A 22,505-nucleotide genomic window follows, 5' to 3' on the forward strand; every position below is an offset into this window, starting at 1 on the left:
TAACAGACAAGAGACGTTTAAAATTGATTGCAGCCTGCCGGCACCTTCAGTCTCAGTCATTCCCTTCAGTGGCTATGTGCATGGAAGTTTTAGGTCTCATGACTGCAGCATCGGACGCGATCCCCTTTGCTCATTTTCACATGAGACCTCTACAGCTTTGTATGCTGAATCAATGGTGCAGGGATTATACAAACATATCACAATTAATATCCTTGATTCCCAATGTACGACACTCTCTGACATGGTGGATAGATCACCATCGTTTAGTTCAAGGGGCTTCTTTTGTTCGGCCAACCTAGACTGTGATCACAACAGATGCGAGTCTTTCAGGTTGGGGAGCTGTTTGGGGATCTCTGATAGCACAAGGGGTTTGGAAATCTCAAGAGGCGAGATTACCAATAAATATTTTAGAACTCCGTGCAATTCTCAGAGCTCTTCAGTTTTGGCCTCTGCTAAAGAGAGAACAGTTAATTTGTTTTCAGACAGACAATATCACAACAGTGGCTTATGTCAATCATCAGGGTGGGACTCACAGTCCCCAAGCTATGAAAGAAGTATCTCGGATACTTGTTTGGGCGGAATCCAGCTCCTGTCCAAACTCTGCGGTGCATATCCCAGGTGTAGACAATTGGGAGGCAGATTATCTCAGCCGCCAGACTTTACATCCAGGGGAGTGGTCTCTCCATCCAGATGTGTTTTCTCAGATTGTTCAGATGTGGGGTCTTCCAGAGATAGATCTCATGGCCTCTCATCTAAACAAGAAACTTCCCAGATACCTGTCCAGGTCCAGGGATGTTCAGGTGGAAGCAGTGGATGCGCTGACACTTCCTTGGTGTTATCATCCTGCTTACATTTTCCCGCCTCTAGTTCTCCTTCAAAGAGTGATCTCCAAAATCATCATGGAACAATCATTTGTGTTGCTGGTGGCTCCAGCATGGCCACACAGGTTTTGGTATGCGGATCTGGTCCGGATGTCCAGTTGCCCGCCTTGGCCACTTCCGTTATGGCCAGACCTACTATCTCAAGGTCCGTTTTTCCATCAGGATCTCAAATCATTAAATTTGAAGGTATGGAAATTGAACGCTTAGTACTAAGTCATAGAGGTTTCTCTGACTCAGTGATTAATACTATGTTACAAGCTCGTAAATCTGTCTCTAGAAAGATTTATTATAGAGTTTGGAAGACTTACATTTCATGGTGTTCTTCTCATAAATTATCCTGGTATTCTTTTAGAATTCCTAGAATTTTACAGTTTCTTCAGGATGGTTTGGATAAGGGTTTGTCTGCAAGTTCATTGAAAGGACAAATCTCTGCTCTTTCTGTTTTATTTCACAGAAAGATTGCTATACTTCCTGATATAAACTGTTTTGTACAGGCTTTAGTTCATATTAAGCTTTTTATTAAGTCAATTTCTCCTCCTTGGCGTCTTAATTTGGTTCTGAAGGCTTTACAGACTCCTCCATTTGAACCTATGCATTCTTTGGACATTAAACTACTTTCTTGGAAAGTGTTGTTTCTTTTGGCCATCTCTTCTGCTAGAAGAGTTTCTGAGTTATCTGCTCTTTCTTGTGAGTCTCCTTTTCTGATTTTTCATCAGGATAAGGCAGTTTTGCAGACTTCTTTTAAATTTTTACCTAAGGTTGTGAATTCTAACAACATTAGTAGAGAAATTGTTGTCCCTTCCTTGTGTCCTAATCCTAAGAATTCTTTGGAAAGATCCTTACATTCTTTGGATGTGGTAAGAGCTTTGAAATATTATGTGGAAGCTACTAAAGATTTTAGGAAGACTTCCAGTCTATTTGTTTTATTTTCTGGTCCTAGGAAAGGTCAGAAGGCTTCTGCTATTTCCTTGGCTTCTTGGTTGAAACTTTTGATTCATCAAGCTTATTTGGAGTCGGGTCAGGCCCTGCCTCAGAGAATTACAGCTCATTCTACTAGATCAGTCTCCACTTTGTGGGCTTTTAAGAATGAAGCTTCAGTTGATCAGATTTGCAAAGTGGCAACTTGGTCCTCTTTGCATACATTTACTAAATTCTACCGTTTTTATGTATTTGCTTCTTCGGAAGCAGTTTTTGGTAGAAAAGTTCTTCAGGCAGCTGTTTCAGTTTGATTCTTCTGCTTTTGATTTAAGTTTTTTTCTTTAAAAAATGAAAATAAACTTATTTTTTTGGGTTGTAGATTAATTTTTTCAGCGGAATATGGCTGTTTTTATTTTTATTCCCTCCCTCTCTAGTGACTCTTGAGTGGAGATCCACATCTTGGGTATTGATATCCCATATGTCACTAGCTCATGGACTCTTGCCAATTACATGAAAGAAAACATAATTTATGTAAGAACTTACCTGATAAATTCATTTCTTTCATATTGGCAAGAGTCCATGAGGCCCACCCTTTTTATGGTGGTTATGATTTTTTGTATTAAGCACAATTATTTCCAAATTTCCTTTGTTGATGCTTTCTACTCCTTTCTTTATCACCCCACTGCTTGGCTATTTGTTAAACTTAATTGTGGGTGTGGTGAGGGGTGTATTTATAGGCATTTTGAGGTTTGGGAAACTTTGCCCCTCCTGGTAGGATTGTATATCCCATATGTCACTAGCTCATGGACTCTTGTCAATATGAAAGAAATTAATTTATCAGGTAAGTTCTTACATAAATTATGTTTTTATAGTATTTAAAAGAATAGTACAGTCAAATGATGTTATTGCTCATTTACATAGAACATGCATTTTATATACACATCCTAAAATTGGCCTATACTTAAATTACTATTTTTTTATTCTTATCTTTAGTTTAAAAATAATGTAAAGGGAACTGAAACACAAGCCTTTACTCTGTGGATTCTGATAGAGAATACTATATTAATCATATTTTAAATGTACTTCTATTAATTAATTTGCATCATTCTCTTGTTATCCTTTGTTGAAAGGTTTAACTTGGCAAGCTCTGTAGTATCAAAAAACCAAGGTTATAGATGATGATCATTCAACAAAACATACCGAGCAAATGAAACAAATTAGATAATAGAAGTACATTTAATTTAAAAATGTAAATTGTTTTCTCTACCTTAATCATGAAAGAACATATTTGAATTGCTGGTCCCTTTCAACTTAGAATAAATCACAGGTTTGGATCATCACCTGTTTATTGCCTGATGATTGTTTGCCTAGATTTCAACAAAAATAATCAAGTGAGAAACACAGAACATTGAAGGCTATATTTTAGAAAATATAATCATTGAGAAAATTTTATTTTGGCCTTGAGAAAGTTCATTCAAATTGCATGCTCTATCACCAGCATTACCGTTATATTTTGATTTGAATATTCCTTTAACTTATACAAACATCGGCATTAATGCATAGATAGATGTGTGTATATATATATATATATATATATATATTGTGATGTTACAATCTAACTATTAATTTTCAATTATTATGTTTTGAAATGCACATCCATGTGACTCAGACTAAGATATTCTCAGCGCAACAGCATTGTCAATACTCAAGCTTCTCACAGCATCAGTGGGGTTGTAATCATGTCAGTGATTAAGAAACAGTCTAAACAGATTTTGAAAATGTTCAATTAAGAAAAGTGCTGTGTTGAAAATGCTCGTGCACGGTAAATACTTAAATACACTGTTTAAAATTATATAGCTTTTATAATAAGCACTTTTGTTCAAACATTTATGTAGAAACATTTTTAATTTGTTAATACATTTAAGATAACATTAACTATCCAAAACGTTCATGTTAAAATACAGTGTCTTATATTTACAATCTTGATAGGAATCAGGGAAGATATATGTTTAATTTCATATGCCTTTAATCTTTCAATTTACATTACGTTGGATTACAATTTTCTTTTCACATTTCTTTAGATGTGGAACATGCACTTAATGTTTCGGAGGAGATTGACGGTTGTGTTCAACAGTTGAGAGCTATTGTGGCAGAGGAGGAGGAGGAGTCCCTGGGAGAGACCCAAAATCCAGAATCCCAGGAACAGGGAATCTCCCAGTGGACATTGAATTTGAAGGCTCTCAGCTGTGCTGCCCCTCCTGACCCAGAAGACCCAGCTGCTCTGGACCCTGGTGCCCCTCCTGCACCTATTGCTCATGCTCCATCAGCTCATGGCCGTGCTGATCCTGGCCACAAACTGCCTCACATCAATGATAAGGAGGCAGTTCAGCAAATGTTACATCTGGCCAGGCAGTACCGGGATGATCACCATGATTTGCATGGGGCATTAAGATCATCTGTTGATCAACAGGGGCAGATTTTAGAGAGGGGCATTATAGTAGATAGGGAAAGATTAGATTTAGAGAGGGAAAGATTGAGAATAGATTCAGGTAGAATAGATTTAGAGAGGGAAAGATTTCAATATGAACGGATGAGGGATAGTGCCAGATTAGAATTAGAGAGAGATAGATTTTTTTACGAAAGGCAGAGGGATAGTGATAGACTAAACTTTGATAGGGAGAGATTAGAAGTAGATAGGGCCAGGGCAGCTGCAGAGTAGGGAGAACTCCAGTGCCAGGAGAGGGCAGACAAAGACAATCGTATTTTTAATCGTCAATTGTTTTTAACGTTTGGGAGAAGGGGAACAAGAGGGAGATCTCCCCCCTCTCTCCGTCACCCCCCAAAAAAGCAAAGATTAGGGTGTTTTAATTTGCTCATTTTATTATGGTTTTTAATGTGCTCATTTTATTTTTAATTTGTTTTATTATGTCTGTCTGGTTTTTTTTCTGAAAAATATGAAATAAAATATTTGGACTGTGTTTGTTATTACTTGATTCACATATTACACATGTTACAAATGATTGGTGATCAAATTCAATGCAGGTGTAAGATATTCTCTACTCTGATTATTAAAGGTTCAATCTATTCCATATATTTTTTAGAAATTTAATTTTAAATATATAATATTTAACTTTTGCATAAACAACTCAATTAGAATAAAGGTTACATGAATCAATAATTATTATTTAATGATTCATAATTAACATGTGATAGTCAATTAATTTTAAATTTATTTAAATTGTGTAAATGTATTCATTCTCATATTTCATAATTATATGACCTTTTCAAAGAAAAGGAAAGTGAACACCAACAACAAATTTTTTAAATCAAATAGAGCATTTAAAGGGACATTGAAGCCAATTTTTTTCTTTCGTGATTCAGATAGAGCATGCAATTTTAAGCAACTTTCTAATTTACTCCTATTATCAATTTCTCTTTGTTCTCTTGTCATCTTTTTTTTTTTAAAAGAATGCATCTAAGCTTTTTTTGGTTCATAACTCAGAACAGCACTTTTTAATGGTGGATGAATTTATCCACCAATCAGCAAGAGCAACCCAGGTTGTTCACTGAAAATGGGCCAGCATCTAAACTTACATTCTGGCATTTCAAATAAAGATACCAAGAGAATGAATACAATTTGGTAATAGGAGTAAATCAGAAAGTTGCTTAAAATGTAATGCTCTATCTGAATCATGAAATATTTTTTTTTTGGTTCAGTGTCCCTTTAATATTAATAACATAAAATAAATATATCTATTAATGTATATATATTTTCTTTAAATTAATTTAGAAAATTAATTGGGTTTTCAAAAATGGAAATAGTTTAAGAAGAAAATGACATTTTATCAGTGGCCTGTCAGAATATGCTTATATAAAAGATAATCCGAGAGGTAAAAACTATATCAATCTAACATTGTTGTTAATGGTAAAAAGGGAAATGTGTAATACAAAGAATTACAGATCTTTTATTGAAACAAAATCTGGTGTTGAATGTCACTTTATGCACGGACAGGCCTGTGCTCAAGTACATAAAAAAAATTCCTCCTAAAATTTGGAAATAAAGACACATGGAAAATACATAACTCACTCATAATCGCGCAGCAAAGATGAAAAAAAATAATCGAAGTGTTAGTTAACCCATTTAGACAAATGGTACAAGCACAGGTACCTTGTCAAGGTTCTTTCCAAAACCGGTGTCCCCCTAAAACTGCCACACAATGAAAGCTCTAAATCCAAAAAACTGTGAAGAAGTGAAGGGTGCACATGTAAATAAACATTCTATTTCTCAATATTTATAAGTAAAGAGAGTGCAAAAGAGAGAGAGATTGTAAGAAAGAGAGAGAGAGAGATTGCGAGAGAGACAGAGACAGACAGACAGAGACAGACAGACAGAGAGGGAGGGAGAGAAACACATGTATTCATTTCTAAACCTGTAGTGCATTGCTGCTACTTCCAAAAGTGATAGCAAGATAATGTTTTTTTATTTTATTCTTTTATATATTAGTTTAATGTGACAGTGAAACAATAAATAAATGAATATTTATAAATGCTTGTTTTAACTTTATAAAATAATAATTAATATAAAAAATTAAGAAGTTAATATGCCCATTTCTTAGACCTTGAAGACTGCATGTAATCAGAAATAATTTAGACCACTAGAGGTCATTAGTTAATGTGTTTCATATAGATAACATTGAGCTCTTGCACGTTAAGTTATCCTGAAGATACCAGTGATTGGCTAAAATGCAAGTCTGTCTAAAGAAATGAAATAAGGTGGCAGTTTACAAAAGCCGAGATAGAAGTTAAACACATATTGCAAAATATTTCTTGCTATAGCTTTACAAATAAGAACAGTCAAGTGTACATCTCAAGAAAATGTATTTTAAGATATTTTATTAAACATGTGTTTCATCAACTTTACATTGAACAATTGCAACATTCAACAAAATTAATCACTTTCAATCAATGGCAAGACGATGATATACAATATCATTTGGTCGATATTGAAATGACAATATTTGCTCAAACATAATCCAAACTATATAATCTTTTGGATTAAAAATTATACTGTAAAGTAAATATATAAAAAAAAAAATACTGTATGTTGCACAGTCAACATTATTGCCCAAAAACCGCCTGAATATAGTCTGCTCGAGCTTGGACTCCCAGATCATCATACTCCTGTAATGGATCTATATGTTTCCCATACTCATGGTTATCCAAGCTCTCCAGATATAAGGGATTGTTAGGGCAATGTTGTGCAACATACAGCAAATCAAAAAAATTAAGGAGACTTTGGAGGGGGAGTACTGAAGAACCCCACCAGAGATGTCCAAGCAGCGTAAATGGCTCTTCAATATGCCAAAGGTGCGCTCAATCACCGATCTGGTGGCGATGTGTGTCTGGTTGTAGCGTACCTCTTCCACTCATTTGGGGTTTTTGATGGGTGTGAACAGCCACGGAAGACACGAATATCCAGGATCACCTGCGTAAACAAAGTAGATCATTGACATTAGCAATCAGAATTATTAAAATATATCATATACATATGTTAGAGTATCTAAGAGATATTTACCTATCAGGATTCCCTCTGGCATTTGACCCTCCTGGAACCGATAATAGATGACAGAATTCAACCAATACATGCGTGCAGTCTATGGCCCCTAATACCCTTGGCAATCCAGCCCTTAGATAGAACTGGAATTTGACAGCATGCCACTCCTCTGGTGTATTTGGGAAGTGGACATGATGGACTAGGAGTTGGTGCAACGCATTCAGGACCACCTTCAGATGACGTGAGAAGGTTGCCTGGCTCATACCTACACCTAGAGCTGCCACAGCCTGGAAGGATCCAGTTGCAAAGAAATAGAGGAGCAATAGCAATTTCACCATCACAGAGATTGCCCTAGTTCTTTCAGTGAGTGGCTCGAGAGAGTCCTTGATTTTGACATAGAGCCTCTCAATAGAGGCCCTATCTAGTCGAAATCTATGGATCAACTCTCGGTCACTGAGGGCATGAAGACCGTTGGCACCTGCTGGTGTCTTCGTTGTCGCACCACAGCCATCAACACCCATCTTTCCCTGCGTCTCCTTAAGAATAGTACAAATTGGACAGCATTTAGGATGTCCATGCTCAAAACAATAATGAAATAAAGTGATTGAAGAGCCCCTTTTATAATGCCAAATTTGACAGCTGTGAATGATTTCAGTAATTGGATAAATGATGCGCCACACATTACCTAACAAATGACTTGCACAATTTGATTATTCTAATGTCATTTTACGAGCAATTCATTGAATAATTTATTCAAGAATTTCCGATTTTCATTATTATTGCGTCATTTGACGAGCACAATGGTTTGTCCAAATGAATGTCTGCTTAGGTCATCCAGGTGAGTTTAGCAGCTGTAAGAAATGCAGGTGTATTGTTTGTGCAATAAATTAATTATGAAAATCACATGAGTATTTAGCTCTAGTTTATTTAAAGTATATTTCAGATTTTCTGTGTTTGACTGGCAGCATTGTGGAGGTTAAATACTCATGGATTACTCTGTTTTTGTAATAACGTATTAAAGAACAATGTGGTGTATTAACATTTGCAAAACCTAAGTAACAAAAAGAATGCAATGTCGAACATTATGATATGAAATATTGTTTTATATCCTTTATGTGATTCTTAATACCATTTTAAATTAATTTCAATGTATTTTGCAAGCGCAAAGTAAAACAGTGCCATAAAATTGAGCAAAATACATATATATAACTTTTAAATGGCATTCTACTTCCAAAAAAGCATAGCAACAGAATGAAAACAGTGACATTATTTATTTTGAGAACTAATATGAGTGACTGACCTTTTAAGCCTCCACAACGCTGCCATACAAACAGAAAATCAGAGTTCAGATTTCATCCCTATATAAATATGCAGGTGTTGTGCATAATTAATTGATAGCATAATTTATGTGCACTGTTTTTATTCTCTTGATATCCTTTGTGTGAATTTGTTTTTCTTTTTAAAATCATTTTCATTGTTGTGCACTGTTTTCATTCTCTTGCTATCCTTTGTGTGAATTTGTTTTTCTTTTTAAAATCTTTTTCATTGCTGTGCACTGTTTTCATTCCCTTGCTATCCTTTGTGTGAATTTGTTTTTTGTTTTAAAATCTTTTTCATTGCTGTGCACTGTTTTCATTCTTTTGCTATCCTTTGTGTGTATTTGTTTTTCTTTTTAAAATCTTTTTCATTGCTGTGCACTGTTTTCATTCTCTTGCTATCCTTTGTGTGAATTTGTTTTTCTTTTTAAAATATTTTTCATTGCTGTGCACTGTTTTCATTCTCTTGCTATCCTTTGTGTGAATTTGTTTTTCTTTTTAAAATATTTTTCATTGCTGTGCACTGTTTTCATTCTCTTGCTATCCTTTGTGTGAATTCGATTTTCTTTTTAAAATCTTTTGAATTTCTGTGCACTGTTTTCATTCTCTTGCTATCCTTAGTTAAATATTTTGGATGAACTGTTAATTACAGGAAGGGAATGCTATTTAATATCTTTTGTGTTGCTAACATTCTTTAAATGCCTATATACAACAGTAATAAACATGGTGAAAAGAGTTATAAAAATAATATATATATTTTCAATTTTTAAAATTATTTCTCTATATAGTGCACTAAATGTGTAGCAAGAATATTGATTGATTTATAAAAGGGTATACAAATGTTATAATGTTTTACAGTGAGTTTTATTAGGTGATATGCTTCACTCTCTTGCAGCATCGAACATAAGATTTCAATGCTTTCCGATTCCCATTGACTTCTATAGCATCCGCGACCTCAAAGGTGGCGGATTGAAAACTAGGTACATTGCGTCGGATAAGACGCGAGCGTAACTATTCATTTTTTGATAACTTCTTGACAACTTCAAATTGTGTCGAATAGGCTGGCGAATACACAGAATTACGCTTGAATTCCACGTGGTTTAAATTCGCATCGATCTGTGTCGAATTGAGACCGTCAGATCGTATGTTACGTTACAAATTTTAAATTATTCCGATCTTAAGGATTTAATAACTGCGGCGCATCAATCTCGCAACAACTACGATGTGGAATTCAAGCGCATTTTCAGTTGATGCTTTGATAAATAGGCCTCAATATCCTTATATCAGTTTTACATCCAGACCCAGCATATTATAGGAAATTAGAAATAAATATATTCTAGATAGTGTATTATGGGTTTTAGATTCACATGAGTACATTTTCCAATATGAGTTATGAATTAATCAAATATTTTAACTTCATACTATTAATAAACTGTTGTAAAACCTTAACATCCCTTTTTTATGAACTGTATCTCTGGAACGTAATCTGTCTAATTGTGGACTTATCCTATGCTACTATAATTTGTCTGGCAGTGTATCTCAAAAGTTTAAGATATATAGAATTCTGAATGATTTATCTTAACAGTTTGACATAGATGTAACATAATAATAATTGTATCCAGTAGACCTCAATATCTTTAATCAAACATCTTCCTTCTAAATCTATCTCCTGATTTAAAATCTTTAGATTTTTGTTAAACAGGAAGGCTACACCTCTCTTTCTACTTGGTCATGGTGTAGCTATAACCTTCCCGACTCATTTGAATTCTAATTTGGGCATCTCCAGATCCTTATTAACATAAGTCTCTTGCAAAAAACAAAAAAACTTTCGGCTAGATTACGAGTTTTGCGCTATGAGTGAAAAAAGCAGCGTTAAGCCTCATAACGCTGCTTTTTCAATACCGCTGGTATTACGAGTCTTGCAGGTTTAGGGGCACCGCACACTTTTTTGGCCTTAACGCAAATTAACTTACGCAATTTGTGTAAAGTCTTTTTTCAATGAGACTTCCACATCGCCGGTATTACGAGTTTGCCTGGGAGGCCAAAACGAGAGCGGTACACCCTATACCGCCAAGATCGATACCGTAAACTGAAAGTCAGTAGTTATGAGTTTTATGCTACAAAGCCGTAGCATAAAACTCATAACTAAAGTGCTAAAAAGTACACTAACACCCATAAAATACCTATTAACCCCTAAACCGAGGCCCTCCCGCATCGCAAACACTGAAATAAAATTATTAACCCCTAATCTGCTGCTCCCGACATCGCCACCACTAGAATAAACATATTAAACCCTAAACCGCCGCACTCCCGCCTCGCAAACACTAGTTAAATATTATTAACCCATAATCTGCCGTTCCCTAACATTACCTAACTTAAATATAATTAAAATAAATCTAAATAAAACCTACTATTAATAACTAAATAATTCCTATTTAAAACTAAATACTTTCCTGTTGAATAAACCCTAAGCTAGCTACAATATAATTAACAGATACATTGGGGGGTAGTTATCAAGCCGTCAACCTCAAATACGCTGGAATTCCGCAGCATATTTGTGGCGAGGCTGATTCGCCTTAGTTATCAAAGGCTAGAGACCGGCAAAAGTAGAATTTAGTGACGTAAGCTTCGATCCGCCGGACTCAGTCCGACACAGATCGATTCTTACGTCACTCCAGATGTTCCGCACACAAGTGCGGCACAATCTGTCTACTTTTGCTAGTTATCAAAAAACTAGCAGGTACGCTCGGCACTTTTCTGGCCCAGCGTACCTGGTTTTCAATCCGCCGCCCTGGAGGCGGCGGATCCCATAGGAATCAATGGGAGTCTGACCATAGCGAAAGTTCATGTTCGCTGCTGCCAGACATCCCATTGATTCCTATGGGAGATGTCTGCACCTAACACCCTAACATGTACCCCGAGTCTAAACACCCCTAATCTGTCCCCCCCTACACCGCCGCAACTAAATAACTGTATTACCCCCTAAACCGCCGCTCCCAGAGCCCACCACCACTATAATAAACATGTTAACCCCTAAACCGCCGCTTCCTGACCCCACCGCAACTATAATATATGTATTAACCCCTAAACCGCCACTCCCAGACCCCGCCGCCACCTACATGATACCTATTAACCCCTATCCTGCCCCCCCAATACCGCCACCCTCTATAATAAAGTTATTAACCCCTATCCTGCCGATCCCGGACCTCGCCGCAACTAAATAAATAGTTTAACCCCTAAACCGCCGCTCACGGACCCCGCCGCAACCTATATTAAATTTATTAACCCCTATCCTGCCCCCCCTACACCGTCGCCACCTATAATAAATTTATTAACCCCTATCCTGCCCCCCTACACCGCCGCTACTGTAATAAAATTATTAACCCCTAAACCTAAATCTAACACTAACACCCCCTAACTTAAATATTAATTAAATAAATCTAAATAATATTTCTATTATTAACTAAATTAATCCTATTTAAAACTAAATACTTACCTTTAAAATAAACCCTAATATAGCTACAATATAAATAATAATTATATTGTAGCTATCTTAGGATTTATTTTTATTTTACAGGCAAATTTCAATTTATTTTAACCAGGTACAATAGCTATTAAATAGTTATTAACTATTTAATAGCTACCTAGTTAAAATAAAGAGAAATTTACCTGTAAAATAAATCCTAACCTAAGTTACAATTACACCTAACACTATACTTAAATAAATTATTCCTATTTAAACTAAATACTTACCTGTAAAATAAACCCTAAGATAGCTACAATATAATTAATAATTACATTGTAGCTATTTTAGGATTTATATTTATTTTACAGGTAACTTTGTATTTATTTTAGCTAGTTAGAATAGTTATTAACTATTTAATAACTACCTAGCTAAAATAAATACAAAATTACCTGTAAAATAAATCCTAACCTAAGTTACAATTAAACCTAACACTACACTATCATTAAATTAATTAAATAAATTAACTACAAATAACTACAATTAAATACAATTACATAAACTAACTAAAGTACAAAAAAATAAAAAAAAGCTAAGTTACAAAAAATAAAAAAAATAAGTTACAAACATTTTAAAAATATTACAACAATTTTAAGCTACTTACACCTAATCTAAGCCCCCTAATAAAATAACAAAGCCCCCCAAAATAAAAAAATGCCCTACCCTATTCTAAATTTAAAAAGTTCAAAGCTCTTTTACCTTACCAGCCCTTAAAAGGGCCTTTTGCGGGGCATGCCCCAAAGAAAACTGCTCTTTTGCCTGTAAAAGAAAAATACAACCCCCCCCCCAACATTAAAACCCACCACCCACATACCCCTAATCTAACCCAAACCCCCCTTAAAAAAACCTAACACTACCCCCCTGAAGATCATCCTACCTTGAGTTGTCTTCAGCCAGCCGACCCACCGATGGAACTGAAGAGGAGATCCGGAGCGGCAGAAGTGATCCTCCAAGGGGCGCTGAAGAAGTCTTCCATCCGATGAAGTGATCCTCCAAGCGGCGCTGAAGAAGTCTTCCATCCGGGCGATGTCATCTTCCAAGCGGCGCTGAAGAAGTCTTCCATCCGGGCGATGTAATCTTCCAAGCGGGGTCTTCAATCTTCTTCTTCAGGATCCATCTTCATTCCGCCGACGCGGAACATCCTTCTTCCCTGACGGACTACCGACGAATGAAGGCTCCTTTAAGGGACATCATCCAAGATGGCGTCCCTTCAATTCCGATTGGGTGATAGGATTCTATCAGCCAATCGGAATTAAGGTAGGAAAAATCTGATTGGCTGATTGAATCAGCCAATCAGATTGAAGTTCAATCCGATTGGCTGATCCAATCAGCCAATCAGATTGAGCTTGCATTCTATTGGCTGTTCCGATCAGCCAATAGAATGCGAGCTCAATCTGATTGGCTGATTCAATCAGCCAATCAGATTTTTCCTACCTTAATTCCGATTGGCTGATAGAATCCTATCAGCCAATCGGAATTGAAGGGACGCCATCTTGGATGACGTCCCTTAAAGGAGCCTTCATTCGTCGGTAGTCCGTCGGGGAAGAAGGATGTTCCGCGTCGGCGGAATGAAGATGGATCCTGAAGAAGAAGATTGAAGACCCCGCTTGGAAGATGACATCGCCCAGATGGAAGACTTCTTCAGCGCCGCTTGGAAGATGACATCGCCCGGATGGAAGACTTCTTCAGCGCCGCTTGGAGGATCACTTCATCGGATGGAAGACTTCTTCAGCGCCCCTTGGAGGATCACTTCTGCTGCTCCGGATCTCCTCTTCGGTTCCATCGGTGGGTCGGCTGGCTGAAGACAACTCAAGGTAGGATGATCTTCAGGGGGGTAGTGTTAGGTTTTTTTAAGGGGGGTTTGGGTTAGATTAGAAGTATGTGGGTGGTGGGTTTTAATGTTGGGGGGGGTTGTATTTTTCTTTTACAGGCAAAAGAGCAGTTTTCTTTGGGGCATGCCCCGCAAAAGGCCCTTTTAAGGGCTGGTAAGGTAAAAGAGCTTTGAACTTTTTTAATTTAGAATAGGGTAGGGCATTTTTTTATTTTGGGGGCTTTGTTATTTGATTAGGGGGCTTAGATTAGGTGTAAGTAGCTTAAAATTGTTGTAATATTTTTTAAATGTTTGTAACTTATTTTTTTTATTTTTTGTAACTTAGCTTTTTTTATTTTTTGTACTTTAGTTAGTTTATGTAATTGTATTTAATTGTAGTTATTTGTAGTTAATTTATTTAATTAATTTAATGATAGTGTAGTGTTAGGTTTAATTGTAACTTAGGTTAGGATTTATTTTACAGGTAATTTTGTATTTCTTTTAGCTAGGTAGTTATTAAATAGTTAATAACTATTTAATAACTATTCTAACTAGCTAAAATAAATACAAAGTTGCCTGTAAAATAGATATAAATCCTAAAATAGCTACAATGTAATTATTAATTATATTGTAGCTATCTTAGGGTTTATTTTACAGGTAAGTATTTAGTTTAAATAGGAATTATGTATTTAATGATAGTGTAGTGTTAGGTGTAATTGTAACTTAGGTTAGGATTTATTTTACAGGTACATTTCTCTTTATTTTAACTAGGTAGCTATTAAATAGTTAATAACTATTTAATAGCTATTGTACCTAGTTAAAATAAATTGAAATTTGCCTGTAAAATAAAAATAAATCCTAAGATAGCTACAATATAATTATTATTTATATTTTAGCTATATTAGGGTTTATTTTAAAGGTAAGTATTTAGTTTTAAATAGGATTAATTTAGTTAATAATAGAAATATTATTTAGATTTATTTAATTAATATTTAAGTTAGGGGGTGTTAGGGTTAGGGTTAGACTTAGGTTTAGGGGTTAATAATTTTATTACAGGGGCGGCGGTGTAGTGGGGGGCAGGATAGGGGTTAATAAATTTATTATAGGTGGCGACGGTGTAGGGGGGGCAGGATAGGGGTTAATAAGTTTAATATAGGTTGCGGCGGGGTCCGTGAGCGGCGGTTTAGGGGTTAAACTATTTATTTAGTTGTGGCGAGGTCCGGGATCGGCAGGATAGGGATTAATAACTTTATTATAGAGGGCGGCGGTATAGGAGGGCAGGATAGGGGTTACTAGGTATAATGTAGGTGGCGGCGGTGTCCGGGAGCGGCGGTTTAGGGGTTAATACATTTATAAGAGTTGCGGCGGGGTCTAGGAGTGGCGGTTTAGGGGTTAATAACTTTATTGAGTTGCGGGGGGCTCCGGGGGCGCCGGTATAGGGGGTAGAACAGTGTAGTTTAGTGTGGGTGCTTAGTGACAGGCTAGCAAGAAAGCTGTCAAAAAGCCGAAGAGCAGCGAGATCGGATGAGTGATAACTATCACAGGCCGCTGCTCATCACCCCGTACTTGGTGCGCAGCTTTTTGACAGCTTTTTTGATAACTTAGGCAAATTTTTGCAGGTCCGCGGCGGCGATGTGAGGCGAGCTTAGGCGGGCGTATTGGTCCGGCGAAGGCAGGTAAAGTAGACGCGTTGATAACTACCCCCCAGTGTATCTAGCTTAGGGTTTATTTTTATTTTACAGGCACCTTTGTATTTATTTTAACTAGGTAGACTAGTTACAGTCACAGGCAGTTAACCCCAGTACAACACATAGAGAAAACCCTGCACTCAACAGCAAGCTCACAGTTAAGTTTTTAAAAAGTTGTTTTTAAAACTTAACTGTGAGCTTGCTGGTGAGTGCATGGTTTTCTCTGTCTGTGTTGTACTAATTTGTTATGTAATTCCCCTATGGTTCTTGCACCCACTCCTGTCTGGGGTTAACTGCCTGTGACTCAGGTGACAACACAGCTTTTTGTGAGTGGCACTGAGCAACCAGGGCTGAGCATGTTGCTGGGTCATGGGATGTGTACCCAGTCCGGTATGAGAGTGCAGTCCCCTTCCGTGTTTTTTATATTTCTGGGTGATTACATATGCATGTTAGTGATGTCGCAAACCTAAAATTTTGCGTTCCTGAACAGCGAACGCGAACTTCCACAAAAGTTTGCAAACGGGCGAACCGGGCGAACCGCCATAGACTTCAATAGGCAGGCGAATTTTAAAACCCACAGGGACTCTTTTTGGCCACAAAAGTGATGGAAAAGTTGTTTCAAGGGGACTAACACCTGGACTGTGGCATGCCGGAGGGGGATCCATGGCAAAACTCACATGGAAAATTACATAGTTGATGCAGAGTCTGTTTTTAATCCATAAAGGGCATAAATCACCTAAAATTCCTAAATTGTTTGGAATAACGTGCTTTAAAACATCAGGTATGATGTTGTATCGTTCAGGTAGTGTAAGGGTTACACCCGCTTCACAGTGACAGACCAAACTCCCCGTTTAACGCATTACAGATTACACTAGCAGACTGATGTAAAAGGTTTTTTTTTAAATTTACACTAACGTTACACCAGATATGAGTGGTGGTGGCACTGAGCAAGTAGGCACAGTAAATGCTGTGAGCCTGACACACAGGCTGGCAGTGGCAGGCTGGCCTGGCAACTGAAATTAGATTACACTAGCAGACTGATGTAAAAGTTTTTTTTTTTTTAAATTTACACTAATGTTACACCAGATATGAGTGGTGGCACTGAGCAAGTAGGCACAGTTCTGGCCGCACCATAAAATTAATACATGCTGACAGGCAGGCAAATGCAATTAGATTACAAAGGGGAAAAAAGGGCTTTTTGGGGTGCTGTCCTTACAGCAGAGATCAGATGAGTCCTTCAGGACTGTAGTGGACACTGAATACACTAGCCTAGCTATCGATTTCCCTATTAAATTAGCAGCAGCTACACTGTCCCTCCTCTCATGCATCTTCTGAATGAATCTAAAATGGCTGCTGTCCATGAGGTGTAAGGGTCTGGGAGGGAGGGTCTGCTGCTGATTGGCTGGAATGTGCATGCTGACTGTGAGATAAAGGGTCAAAGTTAAGGCAATGATGATGAATAGGGGCGGATCGAACATCGCATATGTTCGCCCGCCGCTGCCAACGCGAACAAGCTATGTTCGCCGGGAACTGTTCTCCGGCGAACTGTTCGCGACATCACTAATGCATGTGCACCCCTCCCTTGTTCCCAGTTTGTTTGAATTTGAGAGCTTGCATTGTGTGGCTGTGTTAGGGACTCAGGTATTGGAAAGGATCTTGACGAGGTACCCGAGCTTGTCCCATTTGGCCAGATGCCGTAACTAACCTTTCCATTTTTTATTTTAAAACTTAACTGTGAGCTTGCTGGCGAGTGTAGGGGTTTCTCTATGTGTTATATATATATAAATGTGTATAAATATGTATATACGTGTCTAAATATGTATATATTTGTCTTTATATGTATATATGTGTCTAAATATGTATATATACAGTGTGCATGTATATATATATATTTAATGTATTCATATATGTACACGCATATAGACATATATATATAAATAATGCATATATATATATATATATTTGTCAATTAGAGTATTTTAAAAGTTCTGAGTCAGGGAAATCCTTTCAGTATAACTGTAACTGATAATAACTAATATATTCAACAATATCTGTGATACAAAACTTAAAGTTCAAGTAGAGAGGAGCCCCCATCTCCTTCAAATTATTCACTATCTAGGAAGAAGATAGTAGGAATTAGAGGCTTAGGGGCTATTAACTCTAGCACTTTTTTATTTACCCCCCTTTTTTTTCCAAAAAAATACATATATAGAAATAAAGGCCTAGATTTGGAGTTTGGCGGTAGAAGGGCTGTTAACGCTCCGCAGGCTTTTTTCCGGCCGCACCATAAATTTAACTCTGGTATCGAGAGTTCAAAAAAATGCAACGTTAGGCTCCAAAAAAGGAGCGTAGAGCATTTTTACCGCAAATGCAACTCTCGATACCAGAGTTGCTTACGGACGCGGCCAGCCTCAAAAACGTGCTCGTGCACGATTCCCCCATAGGAAACAATGGGGCTGTTTGAGCTGAAAAAAAACCTAACACCTGCAAAAAAGCCGCGTTCAGCTCCTAACGCAGCCCCATTGTTTGCTATGCGGTAACCCTTCCTACATCTGCACCTAACACTCTAACATGTACCCCGAGTCTAAACACCCCTAACCTTACACTTATTAACCCCTATTCTGCCGCCCCCGCTATCGCTGACCCCTGCATTATATTATTAACCCCTAATCTGCCGCTCCGTAAACCGCCGCTACTTACATTATCCCTATGTACCCCTAATCTGCTGCCCCTAACACCGCCGACCCCTATATTATATTTATTAACCCCTAACCTGCCCCCCACAACGTCGCCGCCAGCTACTTACAATAATTAACCCCTAATCTGCCGAGCGGACCTGAGCGCTACTATAATAAAGTAATTAACCCCTAATCCGCCTCACTAACCCTATCATAAATAGTATTAACCCCTAATCTGCCCTCCCTAACATCGCCGACACCTAACTTCAATTATTAACCCCTAATCTGCCGACCGGACCTCATCGCTATTCTAATAAATGTATTAACCCCTAAAGCTAAGTCTAACCCTAACACTAACACCCCCCTAAGTTAAATATAATTTAAATCTTACGAAATTAATTAACTCTTATTAAATAAATTATTCCTATTTAGAGCTAAATACTTACCTGTAAAATAAATCCTAATATAGCTACAATATAAATTATAATTATATTATAGCTATTTTAGGATTTATATTTATTTTACAGGCAACTTGGTAATTATTTTAACCAGGTACAATAGCTATTAAATAGTTAAGAACTATTTAATAGTTACCTAGTTAAAATAATAACAAAATTACCTGTAAAATAAGTCCTAACCTAAGTTATAATTAAACCTAACACTACCCTATCAATAAATTAATTAAATAAAATACCTACAATTACCTACAATTAACCTAACACTACACTATCAATAAATAAATTAAATACAATTGCTACAAATAACTACAATTACATAAACTAGCTAAAGTACAAAAAATAAAAAAGAACTAAGTTACAAAAAATAAAAAAATATTTACAAACATAAGAAAAATATTACAACAATTTTAAACTAATTACACCTACTCTAAGCCCCCTAATAAAATAACAAAGACCCCCAAAATAACAAAATGCCCTACCCTATTCTAAATTAATAAATTTAAAAGCTCTTTTACCTTACCAGCCCTGAACAGGGCCCTTTGCGGGGCATGCCCCAAGAAAATCAGCTCTTTTGCCTGTAAAAAAAAACATACAATACCCCCCCCCAACATTACAACCCACCACCCACATACCCCTAATCTAACCCAAACCCCCCTTAAATAAACCTAACACTAAGCCCCTGAAGATCTTCCTACCTTGTCTTCACCATCCAGGTATCACCGATCCGTCCTGGCTCCAAAATCTTCATCCAACCCAAGCGGGGGTTGGCGATCCATCATCCGGTGGCTGAAGAGGTCCAGAAGAGGCTCCAAAGTCTTCCTCCTATCCGGCAAGAAGAGGACATCCGGACCGGCAAACATCTTCTCCAAGCGGCATCTTCGATCTTCTTGCATCCGGTGCGGAGCGGGTCCATCTTGAAGCAGCCGACGCGGATCCATCCTCTTCTTCCGTTGTCTCCCGACGAATGACGGTTCCTTTAAGGGACGTCATCCAAGATGGTGTCCCTTGAATTCCGATTGGCTGATAGGATTCTATCAGCCAATCGGAATTAAGGTAGGAATATTCTGATTGGCTGATGGAATCAGCCAATCAGAATCAAGTTCAATCCGATTGGCTGATCCAATCAGCCAATCAGATTGAGCTCGCATTCTATTGGCTGTTCCGATCAGCCAATAGAATGCGAGCTCAATCTGATTGGCTGATTGGATCAGCCAATCGGATTGAACTTGATTCTGATTGGCTGATTCCATCAGCCAATCAGAATATTCCTACCTTAATTCCGATTGGCTGATAGAATCCTATCAGCCAATCGGAATTCAAGGGACGCCATCTTGGATGACGTCCCTTAAAGGAACCGTCATTCGTCGGGAGACAACGGAAGAAGAGGATGGATCCGCGTCGCCTGCTTCAAGATGGACCCGCTCCGCACCGGATGCAAGAAGATCGAAGATGCCGCTTGGAGAAGATGTTTGCCGGTCCGGATGTCCTCTTCTTGCCGCATAGGAGGAAGACTTTGGAGCCTCTTCTGGACCTCTTCAGCCACCGGATGATGGATCGCCAACCCCCGCTTGGGTTGGATGAAGATTTTGGAGCCAGGATGGATCGGTGATACCTGGATGGTGAAGACAAGGTAGGAAGATCTTCAGGGGCTTAGTGTTAGGTTTATTTAAGGGGGGTTTGGGTTAGATTAGGGGTATGTGGGTGGTGGGTTGTAATGTTGGGGGGGGGGTATTGTATGTTTTTTTTTACAGGCAAAAGAGCTGATTTTCTTGGGGCATGCCCCGCAAAGGGCCCTGTTCAGGGCTGGTAAGGTAAAAGAGCTTTTAAATTTATTAATTTAGAATAGGGTAGGGCATTTTGTTATTTTGGGGGTCTTTGTTATTTTATTAGGGGGCTTAGAGTAGGTGTAATTAGTTTAAAATTGTTGTAATATTTTTCTTATGTTTGTAAATATTTTTTTATTTTTTGTAACTTAGTTCTTTTTTATTTTTTGTACTTTAGCTAGTTTATGTAATTGTAGTTATTTGTAGCAATTGTATTTAATTTATTTATTGATAGTGTAGTGTTAGGTTAATTGTAGGTAATTGTAGGTATTTTATTTAATTAATTTATTGATAGGGTAGTGTTAGGTTTAATTATAACTTAGGTTAGGATTTATTTTACAGGTAAATTTGTTATTATTTTAACTAGGTAACTATTAAATAGTTCTTAACTATTTAATAGCTATTGTACCTGGTTAAAATAAATACAAAGTTGCCTGTAAAATAAATATTAATCCTAAAATAGCTATAATATAATTATAATTTATATTGTAGCTATATTAGGATTTATTTTACAGGTAAGTATTTAGCTTTAAATAGGAATAATTTATTTAATAAGAGTTAATTAATTTCGTTAGATTAAAATTATATTTAACTTAGGGGGGTGTTAGTGTTAGGGTTAGACTTAGCTTTAGGGCTTAATACATTTATTAGAATAGCGGTGAGCTCCGGTCGGCAGATTAGGGGTTAATAATTGAAGTTAGGTGTCGGCGATGTTAGGGAGGGCAGATTAGGGGTTAATACTATTTATGATAGGGTTAGTGAGGCGGGTTAGGGGTTAATAACTTTATTATAGTAGCGGTGCGGTCCGCTCGGCAGATTAGGGGTTAATAAGTGTAGGCAGGTGTCGGCGACGTTGAGGGGGGCAGATTAGGGGTTAATAAATATAATATAGGGGTCGGCGGTGTTAGGGGCAGCAGATTAGGGGTACATAAGGATAACGTAGGTGGCGGCGCTTTGCGGTCGGCAGATTAGGGGTTAATTATTGTAAGTAGCTGGCGGCGACGTTGTGGGGGGCAGATTAGGGGTTAATAAATGTAATATAGGGGTCGGCGGGGTTAGGGGCAGCAGATTAGGGGTACATAAGTATAACGTAGGTGGCGGTCGGCAGATTAGGGGTTAAAAAATGTAATCGAGTGGCGGCGATATGGGGGGGCCTCGGTTTAGGTGTACATAGGTAGTTTATGGGTGTTAGTGTACTTTAGAGTACAGTAGTTAAGAGCTTTATGAACCGGCGTTAGCCCAGAAAGCTCTTAACTCCTGCTTTTTTCAGGCGGCTGGAGTTTTGTCGTTAGAGCTCTAACGCTCACTTCAGAAACGACTCTAAATACCAGCGTTAGAAAGATCCCATTGAAAAGATAGGATACGCAATTGACGTAAGGGGATCTGCGGTATGGAAAAGTCGCGGCTGAAAAGTGAGCGTTAGACCCTTTAATCACTGACTCCAAATACCGGCGGTAGCCTAAAACCAGCGTTAGGAGCCTCTAACGCTGGTTTTCACGGCTAACGCCAAACTCTAAATCTAGCCGAAAGTCTTTAGTGAGACCTAGACCTCAGGTACGGAGCATACTTGTATAGGCGTATGAATATATTACGCTGTAGAGCAACTTCCAATAATATATTTGAGCTTACTTCAAGGCCCCTGTTTGTCTCACTGGGTCATTTCTTACCTGATTAGTCTCTCCGTTAGCCGATGATATTGCTATTACTCCGGTCAGTACTAACACCCCTTCCGACACTTGTTTCAGATGCCAAGGCATAGGCGTGCCTACGATAAGAGGTAATGTACAAAATGGTACTTGGCGAGGTGCTACAGAAAAGTGCTTACCCCGTAGTGACTCGGTAATCCTTCTGGTATT

The sequence above is a fragment of the Bombina bombina genome, chromosome 5 (genome assembly GCF_027579735.1).
Source record: "Bombina bombina isolate aBomBom1 chromosome 5, aBomBom1.pri, whole genome shotgun sequence".
Classification (NCBI taxonomy): domain Eukaryota; kingdom Metazoa; phylum Chordata; class Amphibia; order Anura; family Bombinatoridae; genus Bombina; species Bombina bombina.